A 14,962-nucleotide genomic window follows, 5' to 3' on the forward strand; every position below is an offset into this window, starting at 1 on the left:
TTCTTCTGACATATGGACTTTCTGGACTGTAACATAATGTTCCTGATGCAACCACACCAGAGCTATATGACATGACATCCACATATATGTGGGCCCAAAATTTCATCAGTTTGTTTGCAGTAATAATTTATTGTGAATTTCTGTTTTGTTTGTTGTTCACAATCTTCTCCAGCATAACTGTGCTGCAGGTGGAAGGAGTGCAGGAACAGAGAGATGGATCAGCAGGCAGAAACAAACTAAAAGGTAGAGAGTAAATGAAGAGGTAGAGCAATGGGAATGGGGCAGAAGGTATGTAACAGTTTGGTCCTCAGGTTCCCTGTTGGGAAATGATGCTGAAGAGAGGTGCTGGTGATTAGAGGGTTTGACTCTTGGGGTCAAGACCAGACAGAATAGGAGCCAGGGGGTTGGGCTGCTGGGAGGGTTTGGTTTTCTTGGGCCATTGTCATTTTCTTCCAACTGCTATATAACACTCAGTGGTCCAGTTTTTTGTTTTCATTTGCCCAATTTCATTTTTGTTTTAAGCAAATTTTGTTTTAGCCTCAGTTCTTTGATGCATTGTATATGTTTTTGTTGTTGTAGAGTTAATGGAACTTATGCTATAATCAGTATCTTGATTTAGCATAGCTAGAGTAAGGGCAGCATGAATATTTAGATAACATTTAAGTTATGCATCCATGCCCATGCACTAAGCTTTTCAGGGCATGTCAGGATTTTTCCATTATAGTAAGTAGATTGACTATCAGTTTGTCCAAGTGAACTGTGGAAGAATATAACTTCTTTCTGGGCACATGATGAGGCTTGCAGGAAGGAAGTGGAGGGCTAGCAAATTTAAACAGAGATGCAAACTAGCTTTACTCAAGAGTTGTCATATTAACAGCTGAGTTGTATATATTTGAATGTTAGCTAATGGAGAGTGAACTCAAATTCAGTGCACCACTGCAGGTGAGTTAAGAACAAGGTCTTAAATTAGGGACAGCATTCAAGTTTAACTTTGGAATGAAGATGAGCCCAAAGCTGCCTCTTGTTCCTGGATTTCCTTTGTTTCAGAAGACTTTTATTCCATTGTACAGTAAATAAATGGTCTTTTAGATTTCCTCCTGTCTTCTGCCTGGATAGGTTTTAATTCTGTTCTCCTGATTTAAACTTCTTTTAATGTACAAAATGAATAGAAACCAAGGCCGAAAGGGACCATTACGTTACTGAGTTTGACCACCTATATATCATAGACTGCCTCCCCCCGTATTCACCCCAAAATCTTATATCAAGGTTGAAGATTTTTTTAAAACATTTTTATGTATAATTTTCAATCTGTGCACCACCAGTGAAATGCCTTAGACACCACTGATATCTAAGGACCCATTGTTGGCTAGTGTGATAAAACTCATTGCTTTTAATGAATTGCTGCGCGTTATGCTTGAAGAGTGCATCTCTATTACCTTGTGCACACAAATGCATGCTTTGTCTTTGTGAATAAATGTATTGGAAAAAAAGTTCTTTGGATGTAGTGTGAAGCAGCCAGCAAAGCAGAGAGTTGGCAACAGCTACCGCAGCATTTATTCTTTTCAAAGAATAAAAAGTAAGGAATGATGAAATCGGGGAAATTTCATATCAAAGACAGGCAATCATTTTATCTAATATGCTTTCATCCACCAAATTATAGTGATACCCTGATAAAGACAACCTGTATGTTAACGTTTTGAGAAGTAAGAATTGTCCTCACTTCATTCTTTTCCTAATTTGACATGAACCATGGGAACAGCTCTAAGCAGCCTCTGTTCCCAGTCATCAACCTTCTGCTATGTTATCTTCATCTTGCACAAAGGTGAGATTTTCTGTTTTTGCTATGTTTTGCTTAGCAAGTTTTCTGTGCAAATTCTCTATGTGTATTGTATATAGGTCTTTCTTATTGTCATGGTGTACTTATTAGAGATGCACCAATATATCAGTCTCATATTGGATTGGCACTGATAAAAGGGAAATGATAGTCGATAATGTTCAACTTTTTTTGGCCTGTGTAGCTGATAATGTCACTGGTAAATATAATGTGCCTCCTGGCTGGGGCCTCCAGATGCTGCATGCTTGTACGCAGCTGCAGCATGCGCATGGCCGGGAAAGCAGCCAGACAGCATGGAGAGTAGTGCTCAACAAGTAAGTTTGTGGAAAGGAAGGGGGAAGGGGTGGGTGGGTGGGGGCAGATTGAGGCGCTCACAGTAAAGGAGGGAGTGGGGCAGGCACTGCCCAACCAGGGTGGTGAATGGGACCCCGGAGCTGGGGGTGGGATAGAACCATGGGCAGCTCATCTAGGGGGTGCGGGAGAGTTGGGGAGGGTGCATTCCTGCTACTGCACACACCCCCAGGGGAGGCATGGGGCGGGGCATGTGCCCCCCTAGATTTGTGCATGGGGTGGAGGCAGGTTGCCTGGTGTGGGATTGGGGCCCCAGGGGTCATGTCCGCCTCTTCCTGGTGTGGGGGGTGGAGCTTGGCTCAGATGCGCAGGGTGGGCGGATGGCGGCAGTGGTGCTGAGGGGGGTGGCTACAGGGGGGCTAGGGTGAATTTTGGGTTGGCTATAGCCCCCAAGCCCCCCTTAGCGGTGCCTCCACTCAGGGCTCTCTGCTCTGCTGCCTTTCACTTGGGAGTCCCCTACCGTGGGGTGGGCAGGGGATGTGTGGCCGTTGCAGGGTTCCCAAGGGGAAGGTGGCAAAGCAGGGTACCCCAAGCAGAGGCAGTGCTAGAAGGGTATTGGGGAGGCCATAGCCACCTCAAAATTCACCTTGGCCTCCCTGTAACCATTACTTCCAGCACCACTTCTCATCCACCTCGCACAGGTGAGCCCACCCTACTCCCGCCTGCTTTGAACCCAGCCCCACTACCAGGAAAAAGTTGGCGTCGTCCCTGGTCCCGAGCCTGCAGCAGGTAGTTTGCCTCTGTCCTGTGCACAGATCTGGAGGGGGGCACATACCTCCCCATGCCTCCCTAGGAGCGTGCACAGAGGCAGCAAGTTGCCCCCCCTTGACCCCCTCCTCCCCTGGACAAGCTGCCCATGGCTTCATCCTGGTCCCTGCCCTGGCCCCAGGTTCCCGTTCAGTATCCTGGCTGGGCAGTGACCTCAGCTCCTGCCTCTGCCCCACTCTCCCTCACTGTGGGGGCCTTGATCTGCCTCCCCCATGGCCCTTCTGTCCAACACACCCCTTCCCCTCCACATGGTGCTGCTGTCCATGCTGCTGAGCTGTCCTCCTGTAAATCAGTTATTGGATCGGTATTGGCTGATATGCCTGGTGAATAATCAGTTATCGGTATTGGCCAAGAAAATCTTTATTGGTGCACCCCTAGTACTTATTCAGTTCAGTGCTTGGTATGCACAGGTGATGTGGCTAGAGGCACTCATATTGCGTACACAAAACATTTTCCTGAGCCACTAAGTGCAAGAGCGCACCTAGTGTCCTGTGTACATGTTTACACTGTAAACTCAGAAGGCCAGATCTGTAGCTGGTGTAGGCCTCTTGATTTTGGTGAAGTCTTCCCAGCTGAGACTTTGGTTTGTGTGCAGTTACACACATACATATGTTCTGCTATTTTAGTTTTTATTATAAGAAGTTCATCTGAGCATGCTCACACAATTTATAACACTTTTTGATGTTATTATACTATACCATGTTTATTATCTCTGTGGTACTTGGGTGTGTATTTAGGTGTTAATTGAATATGAGTACTGAGGAACTTAATCATTTCCTCTTTTAAGCTACAGAAATGAACTAAACCTATCAAGTTTCTTTGAAGATATTATTAGTCATGCTCTGTTTACAAGTCAGTGCCTGTGCAAAAAAAGAAACAATTAAGCTTTTGTCTCCTACCAGCCAGGTGTGGCATGCTGGCCTGTGTTTAGTTTAATACTTTCTTTTTTTTTTTTTTATAAGTAGTTGTTGTCTTGTTACCTGCTTAGCCTGGTATTCAGTTACCTTCTATTCAAACAGGTAGTCGCATGCATTTTGAACAAATTGTCAACAGATGTTTACTAGACTGGTACTGCAAAGGAGAGCATGCAAAACATTATGTTAATATATAAGCATGTTTGTATTTTTGCCCTTGTTTTTAATCATTGCTTATGGTTGTTTTGTGCCAACCTTTGCAGTTTATCTGCTGCTACTCCTCCAGCTGATTTGTCACTTTTTGCTGGTTTAGTTTTTTTTATTTAGAATGACAGTAACTCCTACTATTCATTAGAAAGGGTCACATTAATGCTTGTTTGTCCTGGACCAAGTAAACAGTTTTGTCATTTTAACCTTCCTTTAACCAAAACCCAACTGGCAAGAAGAGATTTAAATTATTTGCTTTACATTATTTTTATTTTCCTAAATAGGATGTTAAAAGATGGAAGATCTAATATACTCCTGTGGCATAGATTAAAAAAAAGAAAACTTGGCCTCCGGATACAAATGAGGAAATTACTGGGTGACATTCTGCAACTTGTATGATGTAGGACAACAGTTGGAAACCTTTTAAGGCTGGGGGCCAGAATGACCTGGATTGACCCTCTGCCAGATTGGGCCGAGGTGGACAGGCACTAGGACCCAGCCTTTACCACTGCTTTTCCTTGGGAAAGCACCTGCAGCCAATGCTTTTGTTGTAGTGGCAAGGGAAAATAACTGCTGCCAAAGTCCCCTACCACCACCAAAGCCCCATGTCTGTGGACATGAATGACTGGTGCCTCCCAAGACTGGGGGGGCATCATTTGTAGGCAGCAGCATTGGTGGCAAGTGGGGACCACTCTCAGAAACCAGGGGAGAGGATGCCGAGTAGCAAGCAGGGACTGCCTACAGATGTCAGTGTCAGCGGCAGCGAGTGGGGACCACCTGCTGGCAGCAGGGTCAGTGGCAGCAAGCAGGGACTGCCTGCAGATGCAGGCAGTGGCAAGCAGTAGTGGCGAGTGGGGATGTTGTTGTGCTAAGATCACTTACCTAAGATCAGGATGCTGTTGTGCTAAGGCTGAGGCATGCTTTTATGATCTAAAATAAAAGTAATAAAATAGATTCCTTGGTTATTTATTAAAGTAAACTTAATGCGTTAGGTAAACCAAGTTTATTTTAGCAAAAGTATGGTACCATAGTTGCTACCTTAGTGGCTGGCATTTAAATATCTAAAATAAATGTTACCTTTAAAGGAGACTACTTAAAAACCAAGCATGGAACTTGAATTGGAATTTACTGGTTAGTGTGTTTGTTTGGTACAGACACATGAACAAGTCATCAAGAAGTACAAGAGGGCTGATCTTTACAGTATGCCACCTGCTCTGTTTGTGTGCATGGTTTTACCCAGGGACGGGCAATTATTTCAACTGGAGGGCCACTTAACAAGTTTTGGCAAGGGCCACAAGGGTAGCCTCGCCCCTTGACAGGTGCCCCACCCTCTGGTCACTATCTTAGAACCAGAAGTTTTGCCCCTTAGCCCCTGAACTTTGCAGCTGGAAGTCCCTCCCTTTGCCCCCAGAAGTACTCATTTTGGCAAGGGGGTTTGTCATCTTGAAACTGAAAAAAAACGCAAATTATATTCTAAAAATCAAACATCATACATTAATTTGATTAAAAAAAAATATTTTTTCCTGATTTATATTTGTTTGCATAGTGTACATAGAGGTGATTGTATAACAGTTTGAAATGAAGTCTGAATTTTGTATATTGTGAGAGGGGTGTGGTTGGGTACAGGGTTTGTAGGAGATTGTTGGGTGTGTGGGATGTGGGGGAAGGTGTGAATATGTGTGTGTGTGGGGTTTGTGGGAGGTGGATGGGGTTTGTGTGGGGTTGCGAGGGGGGAGGTTGGTTGGGGGTTTGTGGTGTGTGTGTGTGTGTAGGGGGAGGGTGGCTGGGGAGTGTGTGGGCTGTACATGGGGAGGTATGGTTGCATATGTATGGCAGTGCAGGGCGGGGTGTGGGTACATGTATATGGTGGGGTGTGTGTGTGGGACCCGCTAAAAACATCCCACCCACACACACATGCCCCTCTCATTGTGTACAGTCCCTGCCACCAGTAGCAGTAGCATGCAGCGAGGCCTCAGGGTGCTCACAGCCTGCAGCAGGTGGAGACCCCTGGGGGTACGTGGTACATGGTATGAGCTCCAGGTCCAGCTGTGCACGGTCCTAGTGAGCCTGCAACCTAGCGAGTCTCAGTGAGCCTGCATCCTAGTGAGTCAGTTAGGGGGCACCACATGCATGTGTGCATGCACACGTATATGGTAGCCAGGCAGTATGGAGACTAGGTTCCGCAGCTCTTCACTAGTAAGTTGGGGGGGCAGGAGGGGATTGAGGCCCCTGTAGTGGGGGTGGGAGTTGGGTTGAAGCTGGGAGTCCTGCCCAGCTGGGGCAGTGCATGGGGCCTGGGCAGGAATCAGTGGCTGTGGGGCCCGGCTGGGGAGTGAGACAGAGCCATGGGTGGCTTGTTCAGGGGGTGTCAGGGCACTGGTTCCCTGCCACTGTATGCAGTCCCAAGGGGGAAATGGGTGGGCATGTGCCCCCAAAATTTATGCATGTGATGGTGGTAGATGCAGGCTGGCAACTGCGGGCTTGGGGCTTCTTGCCCTGCTGCCCTCCTCCTGGGGGCCTCCATGGCCCAGTGAGTGGGACCTGGCATTGCAGGGCAGAGTGTGGTGGGAAGGCTCGGTGCTGCTGCCGAGAGTTCCATGCCACCATGACGAGGTGACCTCTTCCTGTCTGGCAGCAGCAGGCTTGGGCGGTGTGGAGTTGTGCCCCACTTATGCTGCCTGGTGAGTAGGGAGCACCTCACCGTGGCAGTGTGGGGCTCCTGGTGGCAGCACTGAGCCCCTCTGCCCTCCCATGCTGAGTCTCGCCCACTGGGCTGCAGAGACCCTAGAGGGAGGGCAGCAGGGCAAGGAGCCCTGAGCCCGCAGCAGGTAGCCTGCATCCCCCACCCCACCCCATGGGCTCTGCTCCAGCCATGCCACTCATGGGGGAGGGGGACCCAGGCTCCATGCTCCAGTCTGGCTGCAGCCACCCCCTCCTACGGGTGGCAGCCAGGGCTTGGGCGCTGATTGGGGGAGGCAGGGGGATGTGGACCTGGGTCTCTGACCCCATAACCCTGGCAGCTGGGCAGCCCGGCAGCAGGGGGCTGTAGGTTGTGAGTGAAGGGTACCAGCAGGGGTGGGGGACTGTGGGTTGGGTAGTGAGGGGCACCTGGGGGGATTGGGGGCTATCTGTTGGGAATGAGGGGCACCAGTAGGGCTGGAGGAATGGGGGGCTGTGGGTGGGGAGTGTGGGGTAATGGCATGGGCAGGGCACTGGTATATCAGGGCTGTTTGGTACCATAAAGCAGTTGGGGACGACAACTGCAGCTGATACCATGTGCTGGTGAGCGAAGGGGCAGAGGGAGCTCTGATTTTACCATTGTAAAAAAAACCTAAAGTCAAATACCAGAATTTATAGGTATTTAGAATTAATTTTATTACACTGATTTGAAACACTGGTAGGCTTCCAAATTGCTTTAAAAGTGTAAATATATCAATAAAATATTGTGTTCAACTGATACCTATATATAGCGGTGTTTCATTTTAATCACTGAAAAACACTGGTTTTGGGGGCTTAATCAGAGAATTTTGTGACTTTTAAACAGAGAAAACCATGATCCCTGCTCATTATGGAGATTCACCTCTTGCTCTGGTTGCCGAGATCTGGAACAAAGAACCAGCTTCATACTCTGTTCCTATAACATATATATAACTTATCACTGCAAATACAATGGTCTCTTTTTATCTGTAGAGATATGAATATTATACCTTAAAATTTACACTGTTTATATATTATATCTAAAGACATTGTGTTACTTGGGTAGTTTGGTAATGACAGTTGCAGGGGACTTTTAGGACCAATTTTAGAATGAAATTACTTTTGTAGATAATAAGAGGTTAGGGCACTTGTACACATGATGAAATTGGCCTTTTAAGTGGTTTACTTGCCCTTTTTTACTGGTTTAATTTTTTTTTTACTTTTTTTTTTTTAAAGTTTACACTTGCAGCTGTGTAGTATATTTCTATTTTGTCACACTGCAAACGTGCGGCAGCCTATTTTGATTCAAATGACTTTGTTATGTAGCAAAATAAAGCATCTAATGCATTTTTGTTTGCTTTGTAACAAATTGCAGTGATATATCTGGACAAGGCAGCAGGGATGGGGTTCTGGAAGCCCAGGCGTGCTCAGGAAAGTTTGTGCTTAGTGTGCTTCCAGCGCTCCATGCACTGTCCTCGCCACCTACTCTGGCCTCCAGGACACCCAACTGCCTTCCTGCTGCCTTCCCACACTGCCTTGGGGCAAGCCAGCCTGTCCCTGGGTGGTCCCAGATGGTGGGAAGGTAGCGGGGACAGTGCACGGGGTGCTGGAAGCCCACCAAGCCTGGGCTTCCTTGAGCACGCCCAGGTTTCCAACACCCTGTACACCATTGGATTGGGCTGGGTGCTGCCTGCAACCTTGGGCAGCACCCATGTAGCTACCAGCACCTTGCCCGAGCGGCCCCATGGGGGTGCTGCTGCTGCGGAGGGAAGCACCAGGCACCCCTGCAGCTCAGGGGCTGTGCAGCCTGGTAGCAGCTTGTGTGGGCAGGTTCCACCGAGAAGGGGTTGGGAGGGGAAGCGGTGAGAGGCGCTCTGCTCCCCACCCTGGCAGATCATGCCTGCCTCTCATATGGCTGGTGGGGCCAGCTGCTGTGATGCCCCCTGAGCTTGCAAGGGCCTTGGTCCTCCACAGCGCTGGTATACCCTGGGCAGCACCCACCTGCTAGCAGCCCACCTGGGCAGCCCCAGGGGGCACCGCTGCCATGGAGTGAAGGACCGGGACCCTCCACAACTCAGGGGCTGCTCGTTCACTGGGTGTGGGAGACATCATAGAAGTAGGGTTGGAAGGGACCTTGTAGATCTTCAAGTCTGACCCCCTGCCTGGGCAGGAGGAAAACTGGGCTCAAATGACCCCAGCCAGGTAGGCATCGAGCCGCTTCTTAAAGACCCCCAGGGTAGGAGCCAGCACCACTTCCCTTGGAAGTTGGTTCCAGATCCTAGCCACCCTGACTGTGAAGTAGTTCTTACGGATGTCTAATCTAAACCTACTTTCCAACAACTTGTGGCCGTTATTCCTTGTTATCCCTGGGGGCGCTAGTGGAAACAAGGTCTCCCCCAAACCCTTCTGGTCTCCCCTACTGAGTTTCTAGACAGCCACAAGGTCCCCCCTCAGCCTTCTCTTGTGAAGGCTGAACAGGTTCAGGTCCCGTAGCCTCTCATTGTAGGGTCTGCCCTGCTGTCCCCAGATCATGTGGGTGGCCCTCCTTTGGACCCTCTCAATGTTGTCCACATTGCTTTTGAAGTGGGGTGCCCAGAACTGGACACAGTACTCCAGCTGTGGCCTGACCAGTGCCGCGTAGAGGGGGGGGATCACCTCCTTGGCCCTACTTGAGATGCACCTGTGGGTGCACGATAGGGTCCAGTTAGCCCTGCCGACTGTGACCTCGCATTGTTGGCCCGTGTTCATCTTGGGATCAATGATGACTCCAAGATCCCTTTCTGCCTCCGTGCTCTCAAGAAGGGAGTTTCCCATTTTATAAGTGTGCTGCCGGTTACTACTGCCCAAGTGCAGCACCCTGCACTTGTCTGTATTGAAATGCATCCTGTTTTTGTTAGACCACCCTTGCAGTCTATCCAGGTCTTGCTGCAGTCTTTCCCTCCCTACTAGTGTGCCCACCTTACCCCAAATTTTGGTATCATCAGCAAATTTGAACAGGTTGCTTTTCCCCCCGTCGTCCAAATTGCTGATAAAGAAATTGAACAGCGTGGGCCCAAGGACCGAGCCCTGGGGGACTCCGCTGCCCACTTCCCCCCAGGTTGAATATGACCCATCCACCACCACCCTCTGAGTACGACCCTTCAGCCAATTAACAATCCATCTGACCGTGTAGGCATCAATGCCACAGTCGCCTAGTTTTTTAATGAGGATGGGGTGGTCGACAGTGCCAAAGGCCTTGCTGAAGTCCAGAAAGACTACATCCACGGCGACACCTGCATCCAATGCTTTTGTGACCTGATCATAAAAGGCAATCAGGTTGGTCTGACATGACCTGCCCCTACTGAAACCGTGCTGGTTGCCCTTGAGCATCACCCCCAATGCCGGCCCATCACAGATGTGCTGCTTGATGATCTTCTCAAAGAGTTTCCCCAGGATTGAGGTAAGACTGATGGGCCTATAGTTGCCCAGGTCCTCCCTCCTCCCTTTTTTAAAGATGGGGACCACATTGGCTATCTTCCAATCATCTGGCACCTGGCCCGAGCACCACGAGCACTCATAAAGCCGTGCCAAGGGCCCAGCAATAACCCCTGCTAACTCCCTCAACACTCTGGGGTGGAGAGCATCTGGACCTGCTGACTTGAACATGTCCAGCCCCTCCAGAAGCGCTCTAACCTGGTTCTCCTCAACCGTAGGTCTTGAGGCGTTCCCCTCGAGTCTGTCTTGAAACAAAGTGGGGGAGTCCCGGTCCTTGCACAAGAAAACGGAGGTGAAGAATTTGTTAAAGAGGTCTGCCTTCTCCTCTGGCGCAACCACCAGATTTATCAGCACAATGGGCAGGGTCTGGGAGGAGGAAAAAAAAAAGGATCAGGCCCCTTGCTGCTGCCTTTTTTTTTTGGCAGAGCCTGCCTGTGCAAGCTGCCATGGGGCCATGCAGCTTCTGAGCTGTGGTGCCCGCTGGGGACACCCTGGCAGGCTGCTAGTGGGTGGGTGCTGCCTGGGGAAGGCACCACCACCATGGAAGGGAAGACCAGGCACTCAGTTCAGGGCTCCCCAGCCACAGGAGAGAGGTGGGCAGGCTCTGGGAGGGGGTGGGCTCCTTGCCGCTTTTTTTCTGGCTGAGCCTGCCTGCGACCAGGGAGGTGACCTGCCAGCAGGCTGTTACTGTTTCATAACCGTGACGGAAGTCCCTAAATTGAGACAGTGGGTTTTTAATAGTGTTGATTAAAAACCCACTGTTTCAATTTAGAGAGACCTAAGCTCCTGTCATGTGTACAAGAGGCCTTAGATTTCATAAACTGTCAGGGAATGAGTTTGTCCAGGCCACTGGCTACATATGCAGGCCAATGTATGCAACTGTGATTGAAGCCAAATGTTTAATTTCCAGAAAATATGCCTTGTGTACTGAATCTGCTAATCCTTCTCAAGCACCACAGAATGGATTTCTCTCTTGTACTGGAAGTCTTCATCCAAATTAGGTGGCTCAGCTTAACAGAAGGGAAGAAAACGGAAGGTGACGTTGACCAAATTAGTCCAAAGAATTAAGCAAAAACTTAATTCCGCTCAGGTCTCCTGAAGCTCCTTTGATATCTCCTCAGTTGCATTCTGCATATCCATTGGAAGCCATTACTTTCTCATAACTCTATAGGATTTCCTGTATTTGCTTTCGGTCTCTTGTTCTCTGGCCCCTGGCACATTACACTTAAGATGTAATTACACTTAATTGATACCCAGCCACACATTAATGCAATTAATGATGTGATAAAACAAGGAATAACCCACAAAGTTGTGATACAAAAATGTGTAGTAAATTTGTGTTTGGTTCGTATCATACCATTAATTGAACATGTGGCCAGGCTGGGGGCTCCCAGCCATTGGATGTACCCCAAGGCTGACAGGACTCTCAGCTGCAGGAGCTTGCTACTTGCCGGTACAGGGGGATAGGGTTACCAACTCTGAGTGAAGCTATTCCGAAAGATTCTGAAGGTATTCCGGGGGGAGGTGCCGCCCCCTCCTCCCCCCGCATGATGCAGCACCATCTCCTGGACCGATTTCAAGAGTTGCTGGAAGATTGATGCTGATTCTGGAAGACTCCCGGGGAATCTGGGTGAGCTGGCAACCCTACAGGGGGAACCTGGGATCATAATTCCCTTGCACTGACAATAAGGTGTGATGGGATCTCATGCTGGATCCTGTAGTTAGATCTCATAGTATTTTCACTTGTGCATCCTCCAGGGTCCTTTTGCTAATGATGGGAGGGAGAAAGCCTCTCGCATCAGCAGGGGAGAAGGCTCAGCCATTTCTAAACACTGCTGGATTCTTGCACTGGCATTTCTGATTATTATGTACAAGGAACTGAACACTGATAAGTTTACTCAGCATTCAGAGAGATGAGTTGCTGCTTCCTTGTTGCTGGTGTCAGCTACAGTCTGAAAATTAGAGGCCTCCACTGAACCTGATAGGATGGTGATTTGACAGGCATAACAGGCAGCTCTGTGCCCTTGACAACTTTGATGCACAAGGCAGTGCTGGTTGCTGTGCTGCTGGCAGTGGGGGCATGGCCATCTGCAGCAGTGGCTATTTTTGTGCCCTTCCACAAAGGTGGTGCCTGGGGCTGTGGCCCCAGTAGTCCTTCCTCGGTCATGCTACTGTTCCCCTCTGTTTTCTGGGAGCCTGCATTCATCCCTTGCTGGCAAGAACCAGTTTGCCCAGCCCTGCTGTAAGTCAGTACAGTATTTATTTCCTTAGAGAAACTTATAAACCTGTATGTGTGCAAAACCTGTTCTATTAATGAAAAAGCATAAACCCTTCTAATCTCCTCCTTGGCTGCAGTGTGTTGGTGCTATTTTAATAATACAAGGTGTGCTTTTTAGACTAAAATTGAGTAGCAAATCAATTTAGCAATTGCTTAGTCATAGGTTTAATTCTTTAGAAGTGGCAACATATCTTTGCAAATGCCCACTAGTCCCGCCCACTAGTCCCACCTACTAGGGCTGTGTGAAATGGTACCGTTCCGTTTCGACTTGCATTTTGACAGAACAACATTTCATTTCAAATTTTATTTTGATTTGAAACTGCTGTTCCGTTTTGTTTTGTCAAAACATTTTTGCTGTTTTGATGTTTTGCCCATAGGCTATAATGGGGAAGGTTGATAACTGCCTATAACTTTGTCATTTCCAGCCTGATTTGGATGAAACCTGCAGGGATGGTAGCCCCTTCCGAGGGCATGAAGCCTGCCAAGTTTCAAGGAGATTGAGGTGCAGTTTCCTTGAAACCCGTGCACCTCAAAGTCTTGAAAGCAAAAAACTCATGTCACGTGTATGTGTTAAGCCACAGAAGGATCAAAACTTCAGGCTTGCTAGCCCCTGCTGAGGAAACAAAGCCTGCCAAATTTCAAGGAGATAGGTACAGAGGTTTCTGGGTTCTGGGGCCCTGCACCTCTAGCTGCTCACAGGCAAAACTCATGACATGGGTGGGTGACTGTGTGTGTGTTAAGGTGTGCCCTCACTCAACTGACACCAAGGCAGAAAACAGGGCAGTTCAAACAATGCTGCCTTCTTATGCAGTTTTTCCATCCCTCCCCAGAGCACTGGGGTTGGAAGAGACTTCAGGAAAGGATGACAGTCACTGGCCAGCTACACAGTCAATAATGAGAGCACTCCTTTTCCCCCCTCTTCCCCCTCCCTCTCCTTACTCTAGTTTCCATTTCCCTGCAGGCAAGCCCAGCTTGAGCTTCGAAACTCGAAACGTTTAAAAAATTTTGAAATGTTTTGACTTGCCTCGTTTCATTTTGAGGCTGTTTTGAAGCTCTCTGTTTTGTTTCGATTTTGTTGTTTTGAGCTCGAAATGAGTCAAAACAAAACTGCTGGCGAAATTTCACACAGCCCTACCACCCACACTGTTCATTTCTCTAAGTGCATGACAAACTATGGTAATGTTCTTGCAATCTCAAATGAGGTCTGAAGTAGTTTGTCTATTTTTGCTTGAAAATCTATGTATATACTTTATCTTAAGTGTACAAAATGGAGCAGGTTTGGCTTTACAATGGAGAGAAATCAATGGAATCGGTCCCGATTTACATAAACATTATTGATATAACTGACAGTTTATGGCCCATCATATACACATTTTGAAAATGTAGCTCTTGCCTTTTAGCTGGCAACACTGTTAGTATCCTTCTACTACATCTTTAATCTAGTTTAAATAATGAATTCAGCCTACTTCTTAGCAGTGCTTTTAAGTATGAGGTAAAATCTTGGTCCCTTTAAGACAGTGACAGAATTCCAATAGACTTAAACTGGGCAAAGATGACATTCATATTATTTAAGCATTTGCTTAAAGCAGTTGCTTTGGATGAGAGCATGTGGTCTGTAGCTGAAGCTTTAGATCTCAGAGGTGATGCAAGTGGGATAGTAAAAGGATCTGGGAGGGTATGTTTGGTCACTGCCTCTGTGACTTAATGACATTTTATCCTGCCTACTGGAAGTCCAAGAGGGTCTCATGCTGGATCCTAAGTGGACAGTATGCTTTGATTGCTTGTAGAATCTCAGGCAGCATTGAAAGCTACCACAGCCTTCTCTTACCAGCATTGGTTAGATGTTTGTAAACTTGCCTGCTGGAACCAGACCATAGTGATCTCTTGTATTTTTAACTTCTGTATTAGATTATTGCTATGTGCCCTCAAGAGGGAACAGTTTGAGGATTGCTGGATGCTCAGCTGTATTCAGTATGTGACTACTTGTGAGGTTATTTGCAGGAATGTTTCAGTTCTTTAAATAACTCCGTAGATGTCTTTGTACCATTCAGGGTGATGACTCTATTGTATAAAGTTCCATATGGTCACCAAAGGACCTCCCATGGCAGTTCAGGTTAGATGAGGTGCTCAGTGTAAAATATCTGGATATAAATAAATATGGAAGATAATAGCATTGTGTTCTCATTGTATTGCCTTTGACTCTGGAGTTTGTCTCCTGTCAATGTCTTCCAGAGCCCTTATTTTCTAAACATAAAGTTGAGATTATAGATCCTTTCCCTATACATTTCTTTAAGAGACTGATAGAGAGGAAGGATGCGAGTAGAGGACGCATTTTTCCTTTTGGTACTAAAAAATCTAACTGTATATTAAATATTGTGTATGGATCCTGAGATGAGTTGTCTGGCAACTTTAATAGATACAAATAAATAAATACACTAC

The 14,962-nt window shown here is 47.5% G+C and overlaps 1 protein-coding gene across 4 annotated transcripts in view; it reads left to right on the plus strand.

The window, feature by feature from the left end:
* The window catches only part of ARHGEF28 (Rho guanine nucleotide exchange factor 28), a 232,915-nt gene that overhangs the window by 29,715 nt on the left and 188,238 nt on the right, over positions 1 to 14,962 (plus strand). The window lies entirely within an intron of this gene.

This window comes from Alligator mississippiensis, chromosome 3 (genome assembly GCF_030867095.1).
Source record: "Alligator mississippiensis isolate rAllMis1 chromosome 3, rAllMis1, whole genome shotgun sequence".
Classification (NCBI taxonomy): Eukaryota; Metazoa; Chordata; order Crocodylia; family Alligatoridae; genus Alligator; species Alligator mississippiensis.